Source organism: Dermacentor andersoni, chromosome 6 (assembly GCF_023375885.2).
Source record: "Dermacentor andersoni chromosome 6, qqDerAnde1_hic_scaffold, whole genome shotgun sequence".
NCBI classification, from domain to species: domain Eukaryota; kingdom Metazoa; phylum Arthropoda; class Arachnida; order Ixodida; family Ixodidae; genus Dermacentor; species Dermacentor andersoni.
Window position 1 is genome coordinate 46,832,890 of NC_092819.1, and position 22,669 is coordinate 46,855,558.

The following is a 22,669-nucleotide window of genomic DNA, read 5'->3' on the forward strand; positions in this document are numbered from 1 at the left end:
ATTAGTCTAACACAGCAAGAGGAACGTGAGTGACACACGTGGTGTTTTTAAAGCTAATGAAATGCGTTAGCATTTTCGCACTGTAGCAACCAAGCTTCACGTATCGAAAAAAAAAAAAAAAACAAGCGCTTAATGGCGCTTCGACAAGTACACGATGCATTGATAAGGCTGTCAGAACTGAGAGTCCCTTGAGAATGACGTTTGTATCATTCCCCAGTGTAAGAGGACAGGACAAAAGAACAAACGTCTCTGTCCCTTCGTGTCCTGTTTTCTCTCTTGCTGTCTAACCACTTAACATTGCAGAACTAGTCCTACCGGCTACTAATTGTGACTCGTGAGCATTAATTACCCCGGAAAATCTGTGGCATTCTTAAGTTCCGCAATGTGCATGAAGAAGCGTACGCTGTTGGTAATCTATGAGCAGTCTTCTTAAGGCTGTTGGTATTGAATTTTGATAGTTTTGCTACATACCTTAGGGAAAGGAAAAACACGCCCCTTTCGTCTCCTCGCTCAACCCCCTCCTATCCCCCTACCCCGGTTGCCCTGTATCTGGGCGCTGGAATCGGCATGCACACGAAGGCCTGTCACGTCAGCCTCTCGCATTTCGGCTACTGTGATCAGAGGAATATGAGAACGCGAGAATATGAGCTAGCGAGAAAAATAAAAGGAACTAAAGAAAGAAGCTCCCGAGAATGCCTCATCCGGTGTCGGTCACGGAATGCAGCAGTAAGGGGGAGAGGGGGGGAGGTTAGCGAGAAGAGGGGAGGGCCGTGTTTTCCTCTGTTCGAGTTCTTTCGCGTTCTGCGTGAAAGCACGAGTGCCAGCCTGGCAGCATCGTTTCTGCGATTGAAATTGGTTTGCTGCCAATGAATCGGGGCATGTCTGAGCACGTACAAAAAAAATAAACTTCTCCTGAAACGGTCGTAAGTTACCAGATGCTTTCAACAACACGCCAGCCTATGTTTCTTTTTTTTCCTTCCTTTCCTTGTTTCTTCGTTATCAGAAAAAATAAAAGTTGGCTCTTCATGGAGCAACCTACCGGTTTTGAGTTTAGTTGTGATAACAGCTTGGATTAGTCGAAAGCATTATCTGTTTCCGGTAGCAGAGCCAAAATCAAGGTCTCGACGCGTGACAGAGGTCTCCAGACTAGCCAGTCGTAATGAGCTGCTTGTAGCGGACGGCCAGCGCGATGGCGCATGATAAAGAATAACGCCATCCACAATGTCAACAGTTCACTATTCCAAGGAAAAACAAAAGACAGGTGTGTTTTATCCTCCCCTCACACACGCGTCACTTGCTGCAATAATCTGGGTGAATATGGTCCGCTGGAAATATTCTGAATGCAAGTACACGTCTTTTGTGCAATTGGAACACGGCCACCAAATTTCACCAGAATGAGAATTTTTCACCATTTCGCCTTTGCTTTACAGCGGCGTTTTTTTTTTTCTGAATATTTCAATGCTGCTTCAAGCTGTGTCTAAGGTCACGAGGAACGAAGCCAGGCTTCAGCTAAAGATTTCAAAAACGGGCTCTCCTCAAGAATTTGTTTATATTATATGTAGCACCTATAATCGTAATATCAAGATGCCGTGGTGGCGTGTTGGCTATGGCGTTGCGCTACTATAAGCCCGAAGGCGAAGGATCGAATCCCGGCCGCGGCGGCCACGTTTAGATGTGGGTGAAATGCAAAAACACCCGTGTACTGTGCATTGGGGGCCCGTTAAAGAACCCCACGTGGTCAACACTAATCCAGAGTCACACACTATACGGTGTGCCTCATAATCAAATCGTGATTTCGGCACGTAAGGTAGCAGAATTTAATTTAAAAAGCGTAATATCTATAGCTTACCTTGCCTGGCTATTGATTTCTAAAAATTCTGTGTTTGAAAACACACAGGCATATACCGGGTGTTTCGGCGAACACTTTCAATTTTTTTAGAGGTTGCGCCTGTGACAGATAGCACAATTCTAGCCCATGAGCTGGTCTACTCAAAGAGGCGGACATTACTTGCGCAAAAAAATAGAAATGCATAATGGAGTAATTTACAAAAGATTACTAATTAAGTTTCTAACTAGTTATCTTATGGCCCATACTGCAATTTACAAATTCTAGCCGTGGAGTTTGCAAGGCGGATCCACTTGGAACGAATTCTCAGGATGACACCAGTTTCGAGATATTAATTCCCGAACTTTGCGGAGCAATGTATTGGCGTTCCAGTTACTTTCCTATTAAAAAAAAAAAAGAAAACACGTCGTTTTATGCATTCAAGCAGAAACGTAATGGTCAAAAAATCGCCAGAGCTGCCCTTTAAGAACATGCCCAAAGCGGACACATTCCGCGTAGAAACGAGCGTACGGCGCTTACCTGGCACGTGTTCTGCGTGACGTTCTTCCTGCCATTGCATTTCAAATTAAAACACGTTGCTTCCGCGAACGCGTCCATCTGCGTTACGCAATCGCAGTAATAAGTAACGATATATACGACTGCAGCAGAAATGTGTGCATCCAGATCGTTTTAGAGACGTTACCGTTAGAGGCGTACTTTGCGTGCATTCGCGGACTTCTTTCAGGCTCGGAAAACCACTTTTAAGTAGCACGTATTGAGGAACAGAAAGCTCTACCAGGAGTTTTTCGTGTCGCTTTGTAATTTTCTCATTGACACCTTTAATCGAACTATATATATTACTTGCAAAGCTGATTAATTATTTAGGGCTAATTATCTAATTAGGCGGAATGAAAAAAAATAGTTTGAGTATATCCAAGCGACAGCAAACAACATTACATTTGATCTGTCCAGCTACGTGGCATTTGCATATCTTTAAACTCTGGCTAAAGTTAGCTGAGACATCCTGTATACGCTATGAAGGAACATGCCGCACAGATGGATACAGGCCGAATGTTTAGTGGCTGATGAGCGCTTGGATAACGAAGGGTAACAGGAGAAATTGGTGGAAAGCAGCGATGTAGCCAACCTTTAGTTACATTGCTGTTGATATGGCGTAAGAATAAAAAAAGAAGCAAGGCGAGTTCCGCTCCCTCCATATGAACGCATCCCTAACGTAACCAACCAGAAGCAATATCGTTTGTAGACGCGGGCAATCCTTTATCGCTATGTTACAGCTGAACACGTCCTTGTTTATTGAAACAAGGCGTCCCAGATCACCTTGACATCTTCGATTATACGTTTCCAACGAGACAAAGGGGTTTACGTTAAGAGGAAGACGCCGCAACTGGATCTGCGCGTCTAACAATCGACGTTGTCGAGCATTAGCAAGGCCGAGTTAAGGAGAGCAATAAAAGAAAGTTCACCTGGGACTCGAAAGACTGATAAAATGGCACTTAAGATCAGGCATGGCTCACTGGCATACTAAGCAAGTGGATGCACGAGATAGAGCTACGCTCGTGTCCTCACGCTATATACGGAGCAATAACTTCCTTTTCGCGTCAAGCACTGAATCGATAATAATAATAAAAGAAAGAAAACTCCTGTGCAATGTTAGAGACATCGCAGAGAGACGTGTAACGGAAGACTGACACAGTTCCCGCTTCCTTTTCTCGAAAGACAAACTCGCCCCAATACGTCAACAAGCGAAATCTTTCCTCCCTGCATACCGAACAGCACTGCCGGTGCGACAGTGCGCGACAAAGCATGCACTGCAAATAAACGACGACGCCGAGCGAGCCGACGGTATACGCAGCCCGACGGGACTTTGCGGCCAGCGCGGTATCGTACCGGCGAGCGGAGCGCGAAACCGGAAAAACAGCGTCGAGCTGGCTTCCAGAACGGGCCGCTAACTGACCGCCGCTCCCGGGCAACTTCAAACAAAAGAGAAACCAAACGCGACAACGCCCTCGTGTTGTAGAGGAAAGACAGAAGATGCTTCGCCGACGAGCAAGGAGGGAGATGGAGGCACATCCGATGCTTCTTCGCGATATACTTCCTCCATTCTACATCGCCGCTTTACAGACTTTCGGCTCTTTCTTCCTTCGTCGTTCTGTCTGTAACACACGTTACAGAGAGCGGCCGTCCACTCCTCTTACCTTGGGAAGCAGCGAGCTCCCTCACTTCTCAGTTTACCTTCCATACGAGCTTCCACGCAGCCTCCGCGCAACGCGCGCGTGCACTTCATATGCGATTTCCCCCTCTCCCACATCCTCGAAATCGAGACAGTCAAAGCCAAGTGGCGCTTGCAGCCCTTCTTTTCTCTCTACCTCCTCCGGCAGCTCTCTCCTCCCCCCACCCCCCGCATCACACTTTCCTTACGTCGGGCGTTGCGTTTTTTCGTTTCGCCATTATATCTTTTCTTCTCGCCAGCGCCGCTTTGGCAACGAAGAGTCGACCAGGAACGTCGGCAGAGGCTAGATGTCTGCTGGCCTGCTGCGCGGTCGTAGTACGACGGCTGCTCGCGGCTAACGCTCCAAAAGTTCCACCCGACGCACTGCGAGGAACTGGACAGTCGTCCCAGCAACTAAACGTCATCATCGGAAGATCTCACTCGGATGCGAGGAGCCCAAGACGACGGCGGCGGCGACGACGACACCCGTGCGTGAGTGTAGGACACGAACGCGTGGCCCCGTTTAGGAGCACAGAGGAACGCCCGATACTGTACCCACTCCCGCCGCCGTGCCTGGGCGTTATATAATATACACACGAGCCGGCTGGAGGTGATGTACCGGGACTGCTCTTCGCCCAAGCGCTGAAAGAAACGCGGTCGTCGGGTCGCTGACAAAGTTTTACAAAGGGGAGCGATTCACGGTGTTGCGTTAGATCGCCCCGACGCGCGCGGAGCTGTGTTCGTGCGGGATTTCGAAAACGGCGCCTCGCACGAGTAGCGCGTGCCGTTATAACAGTGACTTCACGCTGCGTCGTTCGACCGTATAGCGAAGATACTGCTGCTGCCTCGCATCTGTGCCAAGGTTTGCGAGAGAAGAAAAGGAAAAAAACGAAAAGAAAGTTTCCGCCGGAACTCGAGGAGAAAATTTACTCGTCTTGCATCGGCGACGGGCGCTCAAGCAGGTAAGCGACGCCAAACCTCCCACCTTTCGTTTTAGCCCTGCATTAATTAAACAAATTATTGGCTTAACGCCCTCGAAATCTTTTTCGTTTTCTTTCCTTTGAGTTGCCCTTTAGTAGGTTAATTATATTATTTCTAATCATCGTAATTATTCGTAGCATCAAAGAGTGCTCACGTACTCGCTCAAGTTGTATATAGCATTCGCTGCGTCAGTTAGAACGCTGTATTTTCGTGCCCGTTCTCAAGTTGTGCAAAAGCAACACAAGTGTTCGTTCCCAGGCGGCAGGTACGGTTTAGCAAGCGCTTCTTCTTACCTCTCCATCGTGTCCCCCACATAACACTTGCCTCACTCCTTAAGCCTGACAGTTGGATAATACGCATACTTGTTTCAATGGAGACCTCCGAATTAACTTTGACCTCTTTGTGATTCAAAGACCTCGCTCTGAAATATCCTCAGGCAAGCGCTTTGCGCCTTTTGCTCGAGATGCAAGGCCGCCGTCGTAACCGGGTAACGAACCCGCGCGTTGTGCTCTACCGGTACAACGAATATAGCATATTACTGGTGCTTACTTAAATATAAGGAGCGTGCAATGTTCTGACTAGGAAGAAGGCGTGTCTGACGTTCGGGTGCCACTATGGATAAAGATAAGGAAAAGTTGCCCTTATCGTTGTAATTTCTACGCCAGTCGTTACCCTTGCTTTAAGTAGAGTTAAGTACTACTTTAGTAATCCTGCGCATTATATTAATTTCGTGTTTAAAAATGCGCCAAATAACGGTCCTTAGCGTCTCAGATTCATTGTCACAAAGGAAAACAGCCGCCATCGCCCTTATCTAATATATATATCCATGAAAGTTGACGGGAGGACGGTCACCACGGCAGCTTAACGGCAAACCATTGAACGCGTAATACGGAAGATGTGGGTCCGGCTCCCACCTGCGTAACAGTCAACTTCCCCTATACTTGCTGTGATTTCCCCTGTTGTGCTTCGTATGGTTCTAACACAAAAATTGTGCCCTCAGATCCCCTTATTCTTTTTCCATCATTTGTGCAACAAAAATCGGCGCCCACAGATTGCAAGTCTACCAGAGCGGTACTAGTGCGACGCAAAAGAATGCCAAGTCTGAAAGAAAAAAAAAAAAATGTCCGTGGCTATATTCAGGGCAGACGATGCCTTTTATTTGGAACCGTCCCCGCAAGTTGCCTTTCTGGCTTACTGCGCAAATTGAGAATAACGTATGCATCGCTGGTCCAGCCAATTCAAGATAAAAACACAGAAGGTTGAGCTAGTTCGTAGGATTTCACCGTGCAAGAAAGTAAGACGTGCAGACACGGACACAATAGAAGAGAACCATATGACACAAAAGTCGTCGTTTGTGTTGTGTGGTCCGCTTGCGTCCATGTCTGCACGCCTTACCTTTTTTCACGGTGTATTTAAGATATTTACATCAATGTCAGGAAGGGCGCACAAGTGAAAAGCCACCAGAATGGTCGTCTAACACTTGGCGCCAGGGCAGATAACAGTTATAGCGTGGCAACCGCCACCACACCTTTGAGGATATATCCACGCAAACACTTCCATCTCCGCATGTGGAGTGTATATCTCGATGTTATGTACTCTAGCTCCCAAGGGCAGTCGCTCATTTAATACGTGGCCACACCCTCGATTTAGATACGACGAAGTCTCCCGCGCCGAAGCTATAGCTGTCCAGCAGCGATAACTGACGAAACCGGCCTTGAACGTACCGCGCAATAAAACAAGCGGGTTTCACCGGCGATAGATAATAGCGAAAAAACGAGGAATAACTTTCCACAGGGCTTGGACGAGCGTTCCTTTATTAAGCGATACATTTCGGTTTTGTGCGGTCCGGAAGTCCGTAGCCAACGAAATACGCGAAACCGATGCACCTGAGTTGGCACTCCAGGAATGACCGAGGTCTACACCGGAAGTGGCGACCGGAAGTACGCGACAGCAATCTGCAGTCACCACAAGGTCGGGCGCTAAGGGCGGCTTTGTTTTGTAAAAAGTTGGGAGGAGCTCATAGTGCTGGCGACGACTGCGCACCATACGCAGGGGCCTTTCAATGTGGCCCGTTGTGCAGCAAATGGCGTTTGCTGTAGGCGACAGGACCGCGAGTATTCTTGAGAGAACGAAGACAGCCTTTCAAAAGAATTCACGTTTGATTAATTCATTGAGCAGCAGTTTGCACGCTGATTAATGGCACAGATCAAATTGCAAATGGCACTATCGGATCAGACGGTCTAACCTTAAAATATACTCTCGCGTGACAAGAATTTCACACCGCTTGCATAGAAGGCATGAGCGAAATAATGGGGAAGATATGCAACAGTTTGCCAATGTCTACAATTAAAGGTCACAACCGTACGCATGCGTTGGCTGAGCTTGTTGATTGGGGAGTTTATCAGACTCCAACCCGTATTCGCATCTGCTGCAACCTGTTCGAGAGTTGAGAGGTTATTATTGAAAACATATATGTCAAAGAGCACACCGAAGTATGCGACGTCGCTCAAGGGCAAATTGGGCGCCGGCCAACGCTTGGCCAGCGTCAAGGCCTTCGTGGCCGGGCAGGCTCGTGCAAGCTCTCTTAAAAGTGTGTTCGTTGTGGCGAGATTCGTCGACAGACCTTTGTGTGCAGCGATAACTGTTAAGGTTACCTCTGCCAATTTTCGTGGCGTCTGTCGTAGGTATGACCATGATGGTTGTAGTTACTTTGTTTGTATAGGATGAAAGAAGTCTCTAGAAACAAGCACTCACTGGCCCTCCTGTTAAGCCTGAAAGACTGTGGCGCGATAGCGTTGGCTCCTATCATTCGGTGATTATCAATTAGCAGCTACACGAACTTTCTCTCACTCATGTGGTCATCGGTGAACTATTACGGCCTCACGATATACTGATGCTGCCTGCCACCTCCTTGCGACTTTGATCTATTGATTTTGTCAACGTACCCCGTACAACCCTATCTTCTGATTCTTTCTACTTATGATGCATCACCTACATGTTTCTCTACTTTGGTGATTTTTATGCACCGCTTTCTGCATACTATAGTATACCGGTACCACAACGGCATAACGACCGCTGTTCGACGAGCAAGTCGTGTGATTCAACAACAGACTCATGTTACCAATCTTGGTGCGTCCGTCACATTAAAACACTCGTTAATGCTCATGTGCTGCACTGACGTGGTGTCAGGATTGATCCGTCCATCCCTTTGATTAGGCTGTTTCCGTAATCAGCCCGCATCGGGAGTTACGTGCGAACAATACCAACGAAGACCTGCGACTGTGCCACATAATGACACCGTATCAAAGCTCATTATCGTCACCTAGCATTCGAACTCAGGTGAACCACTGTGCCATCGTCGAAGTTGTCGTTGTTATTGTTGTCGTCTTGTAATTGCTATTATCACTGTCCTTGGCGTTGTTCTTCATCGCCGTACTCGTCGAACCAGCCACGCTGTTTTAGGCGGCGTTTAAGGATTTCCTCCCGGGGGCTCTCTGTGGTTTTCTTTAATTGTTAGGTTGGCTTCTTCTCATATTATATCAAGCGCTCTGCTGGCGAGAGCTGGCTCTGACCATCCTTGAAACAAAAGTAGTGATAGCATTTGGCAGTTTCGTGTGATGTTGTTGCCGGAACCACTTCGGCATCTGTAGAGCATAATGTGCACCGCATATGCACAGACTGGTTGACTTAAAAGAAGAAAAAGTTACCTACTTCTTTGTTGGAAATGTAGATTAATAACGCCCCATCAGTACCAACTCAGTCCTGCCATCTGATGTAAGGCTCTTCGCAGTTACTGTAGTCACTATAACAAAAAACATCATACTGGTGGAGGTGCGGGGTACGTCTGGTGCACCCGGCAAATCCACTAGTTTGTCACCACCTATATAATGAAGCACAGTACAGCGAGCCGGACGAGATGGCGTTGATCGTAAAGAAAGCGCGCCCCGTTCCTAACTTCTTTTTCAGCACGGGCTTGCGACACCTAGCGGCAATATATTACAAGCTCACCGAGGCCTCAAATGATATTCATTGCCAGGATTCTACCATGACCAGCCTTACTTCCTCACCACTTCTTACGTAAACGCCCCACATTCCTACCCCTTCACCGCATTATAGGTCACAACTGAACAACAGCGTAAATAAAATATAAAGAAATAATAGTAGTTGCGGCTGCACCACTGTTGCACACATGTATACCTGTCTGATAGGTCAGTCAGCTGACGGTTGTTAAACAAGATGACAAAAACCCTGCGCGACATTATGTGAGTGAGGCCTCGGGGGAGGGGGGGGGGTATTCCCTCCCTGTTCCACTCAAGCATCGCAGTACAGACTGTGCATGACATTATTAATTAGGATAAAGTGACGATCGAAAATAAAATAAAAGTGCGCTGCGCACGACAAAAAGAACGCCGTGTTCGCTGAACCAACCACGATATTCCAAAACATCCGTTCCGGCTGTGCACTGTGAGACAATTTGCACCCTCAAAAGTGAATAAGGCTGTAAATCTGTCTAGAACACCCCACCCCTTACACCATTCTGGATGCAAGACTGTCAGTTACGGACATATCTAAAGTGTCATTCACTTTCGAGGGCGTAAATCATTTTACAGCGCGCCTTCGGTGACGCGCTCGAGACACGCCACACGGGTTTCACTCAGCGTAACACTTGGCCGACATACACCACAAAGCGCAATCAACGCCCCGTGGCACGTTTGTTTGTTCGCAATGCTTTCGTCGCACATTAAATCCCACGTATGGGGTTTATGACGCCGTCAAGGCAACGGAACAGAAGGTGAGGCGGCATAGCGTAAACGTAAGCGCGCGACTTAACCTCAATGACGTCTCCATACTTGGGCCTTAGATAAATGGCGCTGGGTATGCGAGGGCACTTTTTTTTCTTACTACTAATCTCGCTAATGGCTTATAAGGAGTCCGCCGGACGCGCGGATAAAGGTTGGAAGCGGTTAACTATCCGGCGATCTAGCGCAACCGGTTCCGAAAGAAGTGCTTGGTTGATGCGACTTGATTGCAGGCTGAAACGTCCTTGACGAAGCGAAACTGCGTTACCTCGAAGAACGCGCGGGCACACGAAGAGAGAGCGCGCAAATAGGAACTTTATGACCTGCGTATACTGTCGCAACAGTGCCAATCATGCGTGCAAGCAAGTAAAGGAAACGATAGGAATGCCAGTAACAGAGTTCGATTTATAATACTTCTAACAGCACTCAGGGCACTCTGCATTATCATTTAAGACGGAAATTACCTTTCAATGTGAGTGTTCTTGTTATATTGTGCAGAAGTAGAAGTCGACGGAATTTTCCACACACTCGGTCACTTCCTCTCTCTCTCTCTGACACACCCCCTTGATATTCGTAGTAAAACTTGGCTCCTGTAAGTCTCGCCCTTATTTACTTTGCACTGTTAGACAACCTCAACATTCGTGAAAACGGGACTCTCACGCACTCAAAACGACGTAGACCTCTCGACTTACACTCATGGACAGACCTACAGACCTAAAACAAATCAGCACGCACACAGGAGCTATTGTCATATCGAAAAGTGCAAAGTAAATCAGCGTGGCCGCGTCGCACTCTCGCGCCCCCCTGCGGCAATGCGCTCACAACTCGTGTGCGTCTCGGTGCGTCCGGCGCCACCGTCAGGGTGCAGCCCCATCGCTAAAGGTGAGCACCCAACCCTAATTCAATAACAAACTTCCGCGAACGCGGCGTGGCCCAATTCACTTTGAGATGACCCAGTAGGCAGCCGGAATTTCGCGTATAGCTCTCCGAAAGCTCGAGGGAAGAAAGGAAGTGACTACAGCAAATATGCTGTAGTGAAACAGGCGTGCTCGCTCGGCGCAAATTCTGTATACGGGGCGGGTTGAAAATGAAGACAATGACAGTATAGCATAACAACAGTATCAAGAAAGCGGCGTACACTGAAGGGGTTGCAGGACACCAGGAAAGATTACGGCCGCACTGCTGCTTTCTTCCGTGGCAGACAATGATGGATCACTGAAAAGGACCGGCCTAGCTGTTGCACGTGACCAGCCCCTCGTGACGTGCAAAAAGTGCGCGCGCATTCAAATGCGTTGTCTCGCATTGTCAGCTGCTTCGCGCTGGCGCAACTTCCTCCCGCTCGACGTCAGGCGCATGCGCCGATGCAACAACCCACGTAAACGAATCTGGCGCACGCAAGAGGCGGTGGAGCGCGAAGCTACGAAGGAAGACAACGGTCCGAAGCCATAACACACGCGCACGAGCAGTTACGCAAAACTAAGAGGGCGCGGCAAAAGCGCCGGCGCCTACAACCGCGACGCCTCAGGATTTCAGAAACAGCCCTGCAGCCTTTTTTATCGCGTGGAATTCGCCACACCGCTGTCAAGCCGATATCAGGCCAGATCTCCTAAAGGCACGTCCGTCGCCGACTTCATTTCACTGCCCCCGTTTAACCTGCGGTAGGAGATGGCTTGGCTTGCCTTACGTGTCAGGAATCGGGTCTTTCACCTGTAAAGCACTGTATGCAGTGGAAGAAGAAGCAAATTTCCCATTGCTAAGACAAAATATGTTCGAAGCACTGTTTCATTGTATTGGATTGAATCTTGCCACTCCTAATATTCTTTCTTTGGGGAACCTACTCCCAAGCACATTGTCATCGGGATGCCGGGACACCTGTTGTGAAGTTTAAAACTGCATCAGGACGATTTCGTTGCTAAATGCTTAAATCTCTGTCTTATTTTACTTTTCTCATCACCTGTTCAAGATTTCCCATTAGTGTTTCTCTTCAGGTTTGACTACCTAATTTGCAAAATCCAATTCTTGACCAATTCCCTAGCGTGCGCAAGAGCCCCTCAGTGAGGAAAACCAACCAGCCAACCAACCAATGTGGGACTCACCTAGCATCGCCTTTGAGACAGGTTCATAATTCTGTTCATTTCTTCTCTCGCAAATTGTGCCACGCTGCTCCTTCGGACTCTCTTTAAGGGGTTGTCATGTCCTTTTTGGATTTCTTCAAAATGGCACCATGGCGGTATTCTCCTGAAAGAAATAAGCAAAATAGGGCTCTTGCCGTTAACTTGGCAGCTTTCATCACCGCCAGAAGCGAGAGGGAGAGAAATGAAAAAGGAGACTTGAGCGCTATAGCACCCCACATACGAGTATGTCTTCGAAGCGAACCTGGAACCTTCGCGTAAGCAAGAAGGCCGCAGGAAAGGCGACAGGACGACCGGTATAGATTTCATCATGTCGCCATTCTCGTATCCTTCTTTTTGACGCTACAGTTATGTTTTAAGCATGAACCGACTGGCCCACAAAACAAGTCCTGATGGGACCCTCCAGTTGAAAAGTTGACGCCTCCAATTAGCTGCGTCACTATACATCATCAGCAGCAACAGCAGCAGCCTCCTATTTTTACGTCCACTGCAGGACGAAGGACACTCCCTGCGATCAGACCTTCGTCCTGCAGCGGACGTGAAAATTAGGCTGATGCTGATTTTACATACATACATACATACATACATACATACATACATACATACATACATACATACATACATACATACATACATACATACATACATACATACATACATACATACATACATACATACATACATACATGCACACACATACATACATACATACATACATACATACATACATACATACCCGCCGTGGTTGCTCAGTGGCTATGGTGTTGGGCTGCTGAGCACGAGGTCGCGGGATCGAATCCCGGCCACGGCGGCCGCATTTCGATGGGGGCGAAATGCGAAAACACCCGTGTGCTTAGATTTAGGTGCACGTTAAAGAACCCCAGGTGGTCAAAATTTCCGGAGTCCTCCACTACGGCGTGCCTCATAATCAGAAAGTGGTTTTGGCACGTAAAACCCCAAATATTATTATTATTATTACATACATACATACATACATACATACATGGCTTCCGAAGTAACTTTAGCCAAGCTTTAAAATATGCAAATACCACGTAGCTGGACAGAACAATGTAATGTTGTTTGCCGTCGATTTGAGATACTCAAACTATATTTTTTTCATTCCGTCTAATAACATAATTAGTCTTAAATAATTAATCAACTTCTCTAACATTATAATTAGATAAAAAGTGTCAGTTAGAATATTGTAGAGCGACATGAAAAACTCCCAATACAGCTTTCTGTTGCTCAATAGCCCTACATAAAAGTGTTTTTCCGAGCGTGAAAGCAGCCCGCGAATAGAAGCGAAGTGCCTCGAGCGGCCAGCCATGCGGCAATATTGCGTCTATTCGCGGGCTTCTTTCACGCTCGGAAAAACACTTTTATGTAGCACGTATTGAGCAACAGAAAACTGTATCGGGTGTTTTTCATGTTGCTTTACAGTTTTATCATTGACAGTTTCTGTCTAATTAAGATATCCGAGAAGTTGATTAATTAATTAGGCATAATTATGCAATTAGGCGGAATGCAAAAAAATAGTCTGAGTATCTGCAAGCGACGACAAACAACCAGACCTTGGGTCTCTCCTGCGACGCCGCATTTGCATATTTTGAACGTTTGCCTAAAGTTGCGTGGGACACTTTGTGTGTGTTTGCATATATATAAAATTGGAGTTAGCTACAAGACAGCGGTTGCCAATAAACGGAAACAGTCAAGAAGTATTGATTAACGAGGATAAGTTTTTTGCTACGCTTCTTATCATAAAAGGTACACAAAATTAAAAACGTACGTCATCACTAGCATATAGTTTATTCGGGCGCCATCATTTAGATTGGCACTACTACTTTGTAAGTGCCTCGAGGTATCGTGAGGATGCTCCTAAAGTGAGTCATTTATCCTGCCATGTACTTTGATTTTGCCATCGAATAGTCTTTCCACTTTCTTTACTACTTTTATTTAGGCATTCCAATGCAATAGAATAAATATGAAGGGAAAAGACAATGAAGTCATCTAAATAGAAAAGGAGAAATGAACTGCTACCTTTAATTGAAATGTAGAATTAATTCGAAAATGGGAAATGAAAGTGGACGAACAGACACCTTGCAACAGGTGGAAGCCGAACCCACTTATTACCCTCGCCCAATAGAAAAATAGGAGTGTACAGAGAAGCAACACTTACAAAATAAGAAGTGTTCTCATAAAAGTATTTAAACAAATGCGGAACAGCGACCCGCAAGCACTAAGAGACAGTATAATACCACGCAAAATATCTAACGCCAGCACCAGTGATAACCGGCAATAATAATTACAAATTTATTCCTACATACACTTTTCCCAACGTGGAAATCTGCCATACCCACGCAAGGAGTTGAGGGGCAAAATTCAGTGTTCTTGAAGACGTAAACGTGGATACTTTGTTATTATAAAGAAGGCTTGTAGCCTTTTGGGGAAGAGTTTCCCAGAGGAAAAAGAAAAGTAAGAAAAAAAAGGAGCAACATCACAGTTTACCTGTTTTTACAGCAAAAGAAAAGTCAGTTTCTTAAGTCAGTCGTTATCAGAGAGATGAAGTGTTTTGTGATTCATCGGCCTTGTGCTCACACTAAAGCGAAAAGTGTAATAATCTGACGCCCGTTTAAAGGAGTCATTCCAAGTTGTCCAAGCAGGCTTTCGTCGAATTTACTTGTGCAGATAACTACAGAGTTCCCCCACCACGATAGCGCAGTGCTTTTGGCGTTGCGCTATTAAGCCCGAGGTCGCGAGTTCAATCCCGGCAGCTGCGACCCCAGGCCTATGGGGGCGGAATTCAAAAACATTCGCATGCCGTGGATTGCTGTACTTCAAAGAATCCCAGATGGTCAAATTAATCTAGTGTCGCCCACTACGGCCGTGCTCCATAATCGTGATTCTTGCACGTAACAGCGACGAATTTAATTTTTTTTTTAATGCAGAGTTAATTTTTATCGCCCAGTCACCAAATTTTTCGCCTGTATTTTGGATAGATGTAGCGTTTAGCCTATTCCGTCGACCGATACCGGGCTTCAAGGACGTTATGCTTGTCTCTTGGCTGTACGCATGCCCTGCTTTCGCATTCTTGTATGTGTGCGCCGCTGCAAAAGCATGCTATATCACGAAAAAAAAAAAAGGTTATACATAAAAGAACTGTGTTCAACTTTCTCGCGAAACGCGTTTTATGCCGCCTTATCGGTTGCATCTTGGCGTGCGCTGTGAAATTTACCGGTCTTCTTCAATGTCCCGTATTCTAGGTGTTGCCTTTCTTCAGTCCAGTTTTCCATTCATTCAGATTCTCAACCAATATAGGCTTCGCGTGAAATACTGCCCGAGAAACACGTTATGGCCGGTCATAAGTTCTGCCCAAATTTAGCTAGCAGTCGATAGTTCAGTTCGGACCTCGCAGTTTCTTCGCGCATAGCGATCGAAACTATTAAAAAAAAGAAATATATCCATGGACGACGGAAAAACTTTCATGCTTTGGTGCCAGGCAAAGTTTTCTACGCAAGGCAGAACTAGACATTTGTGAAAATAGCCTGGAGTCCAATTGCCGAAATTCTACGCTGGTACGATTAGTTTTGCTCACTGTTCTGAAGACTCCTAGAAACTGTTCACTGGTATAGATGACTATCCTTGATGATTATAAACTTCGTGTTCTTAGTAATGCAAACGACAAATGGAAGCACACGAAAAGTCGCCATTGGTAGAACCGCCTTCTTCCGTCTTCGATTTGTCTTTATCATGCATATTAATATTGTCACAACATTTACCGCCATTAGATCACGATGAAACTTAGAGTTCGTTGATGAACGAATGTTAATTTTTCTCTAATGCGTTAGTTACTTTTTTTTTTTTTGCAGTTGGTTTCATGTCATACGGCTGTTACTAAAATTTGAGCAGCTCAGTTGCTTTGATTCTTCTGAGAAGCAAGTCGCATATGACCTTGAAATTCAAAAACTGCACTTGGTGTACACTCACCATTTCTTTTTTTTTTTTTTTTTGCACTCCCGACGGCCACCTTATCGGCATTTCTGGCCACGCCGTCGAGCAAAGCTCTGAGGCTCGCGGCTTGCAAATGCCCGAGAAAAGAATGCGTGATTCCTTAATTCTCTGCCGTAGCTTGCGTAACAGCAACTTGTTACTGAGTGCAGATGTCCGTAGAGCGGTACATGGCGCTTGTCGGCTCTGAGAGCTTGGCAGCTGTTCAGCACACCTCGCAACTAGCGCGTCGACGCCAAGTCTGGTCTATACGCATGACCTTCGTGCAGCGAGCGCAAGGCTCAGTTCCCCGGCGTGCTACAGCAGAGCTCCGTGGCAGTACCTCCGGATGCAGTAAAGCTCCGCTTGTACAGGCCCGCTACAGCAACTCCGAATAAGGCAAAAAAATCGTTTATGCAATAGAGACCCGTGATACTAAGCCCGGAAACGGTAGAAATCCACTTACAGTACACGCAACTCTCAGTACACCGGTTTAAGTTGCAGAAAAAAATGCGCCACGCCCCTAGCTGGCACACCGTGTGAAACGACGCCCAATTCATCGCGTCACCGCATGTGGCAGCGCGCATACACGTACGCGATATACCCGGTGTGTGATAGTTATTCAAACGATCTGTGCACCACGCGTTGGCGTATAGTCGGCGACACGCAGGCGTGAACCGGGCAGCCGATGACGGCCGATCGACTACGCATGTGCAATGAAGCTCGTTCGCTTTCGGAATCGTCGGGCGGTTTATCTTTGTTTTCGAAGATAATGCGTATGGAGAAGCGCGATAAATTTGCTGCAGGTCGCGGCGAACTCATGCAAAACGGAACGGAGCGGAAGTGCAAAAAAAAAAAAAAAAACGTTGATAAATGACCATAAGCTGAACTTAAAGCAGTGTAATGTGCGACGAGAATGGGATCTTGTAGCATATTTAAACTAACAGCGCGAAAGTAAATCTCGGACAGTTTGAACAGCTTGGCAGCAGCAAATATGTTTAACCAACTAGGCGAAATTTGAAGCCTGCTTGTACAAAGAAAGAAACGAAAGAAAGGAAGAGAGAGAGAAGGAGAAAAATAGCAAACAGATTCAACGCTAGATTACAATCCGAGTGACACGAAGAAGAAGAAGAAGAAACTTTATTAAAGAATAGTCTGGCAGTTCTTGCTGTGGTGGCCTCAGGTGGCGGCTCGAAGTCCTTGGACTCAGGCGGCATCTTCGGCTTGCCGGACGGCCCAGAGCTGGTCGGCCAGCTTTGAACTTTTGATAGCCGCCTCCCAGCGGCGGCGACGGCTACGGAGACACGAAGCTTCTTTGAATAAGCGAGGTAGCAGCGGTAGCGGATGACACGTGCACGACCTTGTCGCCTGTAAGCGTTAGTTCTTTGCGTTACGAGGACGAAGGCGATGCATGACGCCTGTAGACGGAAGAGTGTTGATGACAGGTGTATGGCACAAAGAAAGAGGTATGCAACACGCATACGTTTCAAGATCGTGTACCTCCTGCGTCACCATGGCACATACCTGTCTTAGGGGATTGGACAAAAATTTAACCCAGTGGCCCATACCCAGGGGTACATAACCAAGTGGCCCAAATTGTTGTCTGTTCGGAGAGAACCGTTACTCACGCTTGTACTTATTTACACCAAATTTTGGAGAGGTACGCAAAGAAAGCATCTGCTTCAAAGTTATTAGCGGCTAGTGCTACAAAAACAGTGCACAGGAAACGCAAAGAGTCCGTTTAAAGGTGGCATGCAGTCATCAAAGCCACAATTAAAGACAGCCCTGAAGACTGGGCCGAAATATAACCTCAATCCTGCTCAATTCTTCTTTGCAAGTGCAACTGCATTAATGCCACGGAACATTTATCTTGAGAGGTTCAGATACTACGTCTTGCGAAATAAATAATAATAAAAAAAGAATGCCGACGCGTCCTCATTCGAGTCGTGTTGTCGTATATGCTGCGCACGTCGAATGCATAATCGAAAACCGTTAGGTTTGACCGGTCTGTCTCAATAGGTGGCACACATACGACGTCTCAACCTTTGACCCGAGGTAAACCGCAGGCTGCAAGCATGGCTTGCGGAGCAATTGCGCCTCCGACCCCTGAACGGCAATCATATCCGCCGTACGAGACATCGCGTGGACTGATTACGCACCATACCGGAGTTTTATGCGTCGATGTTACACATCGCAGTCAGCGGTTAGGCCGAACTCGTGGTTGCGCTCAAGCCTCGGATATGGCGACCGGAACTATAGTACATCGTTCTTTTTTATTATTATTTATGAGAAGCCAACCGCACCACGGAGAGCAACGACTACCGAGCGTATACTCGAATGCCGTCTAGGTATCCATTTTTGCAATGAACAGGCTAGCCCCGACTAGAGTTTTAATCGAAGGCAACCCTGCAACGTCTCATGTGAGCTGCGAATAATTCGTGTCCAAGATACTTAAAGCACTTGACCAAGCTATCGAAGAAAGGTCACAACGTCGCGTTTCAGTAGGTACCGGTCCAAGTGCGGTACCTCCGGCAACAAGCGTGCCGGAAAAGCTGCCCGCGCACCACATGAATGCGCACACTATACGCTTTAGTTTCTTTGTACGCAGCAGACACGGTAAGGCAGCTGAGAAAGTTTGTCCGTGATATGAATTTGCAGCAGTGACGTTCGCCTGGAGCTCAGGTATCAGCGACTCGATTCACTCGATCCATCGATGCAACTGCGCTTGTTGCCTAATGTTATGTATACCTTGTATGTGGAGCAACTTTGTCACCTGTGCCTGCGCGTTGCAATCGCGAACGATTGCTCAACCTTGCATGGGATGGCCGAAAGGCGTCGATTCCGAAGCCTGTGCACATCCTATGCACCTGTCCTTTCTTTGAAGGTCAACGAATTTGTTCTTTCTTCCTCTTTTCAGATGTATAAAAATGGCAGGGTAGGTCTCTTAAGGGTCGGCTATACCGAAATTCCAAATACACTACTCAGGCTATAGAATGAAGGGGAGGGGGGCGCTTAAAAAAAAATCTCAACACGCATTAGCGCACAACCATTTTTACTTGCCTTCAAGCGAAAGCGCTTACACTGGCGGCGGACTCCGCAAAATAACTAATACATCCTGCGTAGAAAATAACGAAGCGATTTCACAGGGGTTGCTGTGCATTCTTATTTTAGACTGGTTATATGCAGAGCGAGATCGCTTTCGGAAACACAAATCCTTGCATGGATATAGCGTGGACTGAAAGCGGTCGATAGTTGATAATCCTAAATACCTGTTGTTGCGTAGAGAGAGAAGGAAAGCAAGCGATCTTGCTGGAGGCGACTGGAAAATGTTGTATGTAAATGGAGTGTAGAGGAAATCCGACGAACGTAACCCGAACACACAAATCAGGGCCGTCTCTCCGCACTATCAGAGCTTAATCAGTCGGTCTTAAATCTTTAAGAAAGTGGAGTAGTGCGTTCGTGGGCGTTCAGCATTGCGACGTCCATTCAATGCGCCGCGTAACGTCATAAATATGCAAAAAGGACAGCTATGAAAACGTTACGGCAAGAACGAAGTGTGTCGAACTGTGCCAAGAGGGTCAAGGGAAAGGTATACGGAGAGCGCCCATACGATGCAGGTCAGCACGAATGCGCTGTAGTACACACAGTTAACTAAAATGCGACATTCACTTTTGGTAATTTTGTTACGAGGGCCACTAAACTATAGGTCTAGCTGAATCGTTTAACTATATTTCCGAAATGCAAAAGTCTAGTGCGCGTTCAGAGCTTTTGTGTGTGTTTATTCTTTTTTTTCTGAACAAGAACAGCCCAAACATGCGAAAACACTTTCAAATGCGTGGACGGAGCGTTTTCTAAGGGCGAAATGCCACCGCAGTCGCAGTGAGATTGCCGCGTACAACGCTGAACGTCGATCGGACGGCGTCACTGCGTAGTCGGACGCGAAGCGCGGACGCCAGCTCTATCGGGTGCACAGGTGTTGAGCGGGCGGTTAGCCAGTCGCAGCAGCTGCTGACGCGGTCGCACACTCTGCAGGATTATTATTCTCTACAGCTGCAGCATCGGCAGAGTGGCTGAGAAGTAGAATCCTGGACTGACAACTTGTTGGTCGTAAGTTCGAATCCTCCAGGCATAATGACAGCATTTGTTTATTTGCAAGTTTCTCGCAAATAATTTTGGGATTCCACCGACGCGACTCTGGCGGACATCAAAACGACCATGGAGAGTGAGAGAATAACAGTAAGAACAATAACCGTACGTGCAAACAATATAGATAGGAAATTAAGACCTTTCACGATCGCTAAGAGTAAAGGAAACTCGCGCTATATATACTAAGAACTTGCCATAAAGTTGCAAATATATACGTATCATGAGTAATGCTGAGTCAGTTGTGACCGAAGCTGCAACACGCTTACTGCTTTTACTATTAGTCCGACACTCAAATTGTTCAGTTCGCGGCAAACCCCGTAAGAAGTCACTAATGTGGAAAAGTGATCACGACAATAAATTGAGATTAAGAACAAAGCACACGCACGAGCTCTCAACACGTCAATCACGAGAAAGTCATCGCGGCGTTACCGTGTGATAAACATTACGTAGCGCAAATAGCGCAAGCGGTTCTTGTTCAGCAAGGAAGTAGATCAAGGCTACATTAGACGCCGTGCGAGGGGCGTGACAGCAAATAGGAAAGCCCGCAAAGTGCTTCCCATCAAATCGGTGGATTCGAGTACGCCGCTTACAAATCTGTCTGGAGGGTGAGTTATGACGTGGAGGCGTTTTCTTTTCTCGCTCGGCCAGACGCCGACGCCCAAGACAGCGCCGGTCGGCCAGAGTGCGAAAACAGGTGACGCACGCGAGTGTCGACATAATATTGGTTCGGGCGGTTAGTTTCTGGCATGTCAAAAGTAGCGCGCCGTAGTGCGAGTTCGTGTTTTGTTACTTCCTTCTCTACGTATGTCAGTCTCCGTGCTGTCATTTTAGCGCTAACATGAGTCACTGAACGATAATCTCCTCAACTGAACATAAACGCAATTATCTTTAATAGCGCTCCTGCTTGGTTTTTGCACGAGGAAAGAAAACAACAAGCATACGAGGCCTCCTCCGACGCAGTATACCGATTAATTATTTAAACAATTAATGCTTCATAGCTTTATTCATTGAATGACTCTTAGGAATGTTGACATTTCTATGTGACGGTCGGTATACGTAGCGACAGCTTTGTGCAACACCAGCGATGTACATAAACGTCCGTCGGACAGACACAAAAACCACGCGCTCACGCGATGTCCCCGTGTAGCCTTCGAGGAGGCGTACTTGTGGATTTTCCAGGCGAGCGGCGACGATGGTGCCAATACGAGACAGGCGGCAAGGCTCTTCGACGGTCACGAGGTCACGCGCCCCGTGTATGCCCGCGCGGCACACTTGAGTGCGAAGAAGCGGAAACGGGTTGTTCAACGACGCTAACATCCTTCACGCAAGCCGCGTGCGAGCGAGAGTTATGTGCGCAAGGCCCGCAGCCTTTCTTGGAAAGCGTTGCATGCTGCCGGCACGGTGGCACTTCGTGAAAACCTCCTCACGGGCCGCGCGACGGGCCAGCCGCTGTTTCATTCTGGCTGCCATGGCGGAAGGGTTACGGAGGGGAGACCGCAATCACATAGCTGTATATGCAGAATCTGTGCGCGATCGCGTGCCTGCAAATCTATGCGGTGCATCGACGTTGGTCTACAGGAAAGTCCTTCCGTCTCTATATCTATCAAGCTGCATTTGGCAGCTTTTTCCCGTCCGTCCTCAAGAAAGTGCCGAAACTGTGTGGCTGAGTGTCAGTCTCCCTTTGAATGACAGTTTGCGCTCATTTCAAACATGTTTACGAAATGTGCCTAATTGCCAGACCGTTTGTTTGTTTGTTTTTCATATCACCTCATATTATCACCCTTCGCTGATTCGACAATCTATTGTTTGTTGAGAAATCGGCGACACAGCCGTTGTCAATATTTCCAATGTGATCAGAATGAATGAGTGAATGAATAGAAACATTCTGCACATCTTGTGCAAAAATGTGCCATTCAAGGGCAAAATAAAATAGTTCACTGCAGTCAGTGCGTTCATTATACCAAAATCGGGCCAAATCGTTCCCAGCGGAACGCCGCTGTGTACGATTCAATGCGCGCCGTCAACCGCTTATCCACACCAATGCGGCGACCCTGCTCCCACCTGTAGTTCGATCTCACGGTGAATAGCTAAAATGCCTAGCCTCCAGAGATCGGATCAGCTTTGCTCAAAGGGGCGTTATATATGTCGCCTCGTGTCTTCCCATGTAGCTTCTAATTTTTCGATGGAGAAACCTCATTTCGTCGTGTGGTTTCTGTTACCTAACAACAAGAATGTAACAACGGGAACATGCCAAAAATCGTTTCTTTTTATCGTGCGCGAAATGCACGTCTTGACAGAGTGCAAGATCATGCATACGTGTTGGGGCTTACAAAAGACCTTGCTGCCGATAGCGCCCGCAGAGATCATAGGAGAATGTATGCATACAGCAGCGGAAAGCGACTACAGGCAAGGTTTTTCTAACGTGCCACTGTCCTTTGGTACTCATATGCCTTAAGTGGGGGTCACAAAGCGCTAATTTCTCGTCGAGAAAGCGACAAAAGCGAAGAGAGAGAGGAGAGGGCGAAATGTAATTGCATTGCCGGCACACCATGGAGCGAAGAGTCCTTGAATT

General features: G+C 47.0%; 1 protein-coding gene across 3 annotated transcripts in view; it reads left to right on the forward strand.

Moving 5' to 3' along the window:
• The window catches only part of LOC126522032 (solute carrier organic anion transporter family member 74D-like), an 89,953-nt gene that overhangs the window by 27,084 nt on the left and 40,200 nt on the right, over positions 1 to 22,669 (forward strand). Inside the window, exon 1 of one of the 3 annotated variants that reach the window (XM_050170809.3) lies at positions 4,335 to 5,017. The exons of the other annotated variants lie outside the window; for them this stretch is intronic. The gene's annotated coding sequence lies outside the window, so the exon portion shown is untranslated. Of the gene's footprint in view, positions 1 to 4,334; positions 5,018 to 22,669 lie in introns of those variants that run through there. 3 annotated transcript variants of the gene reach the window in all.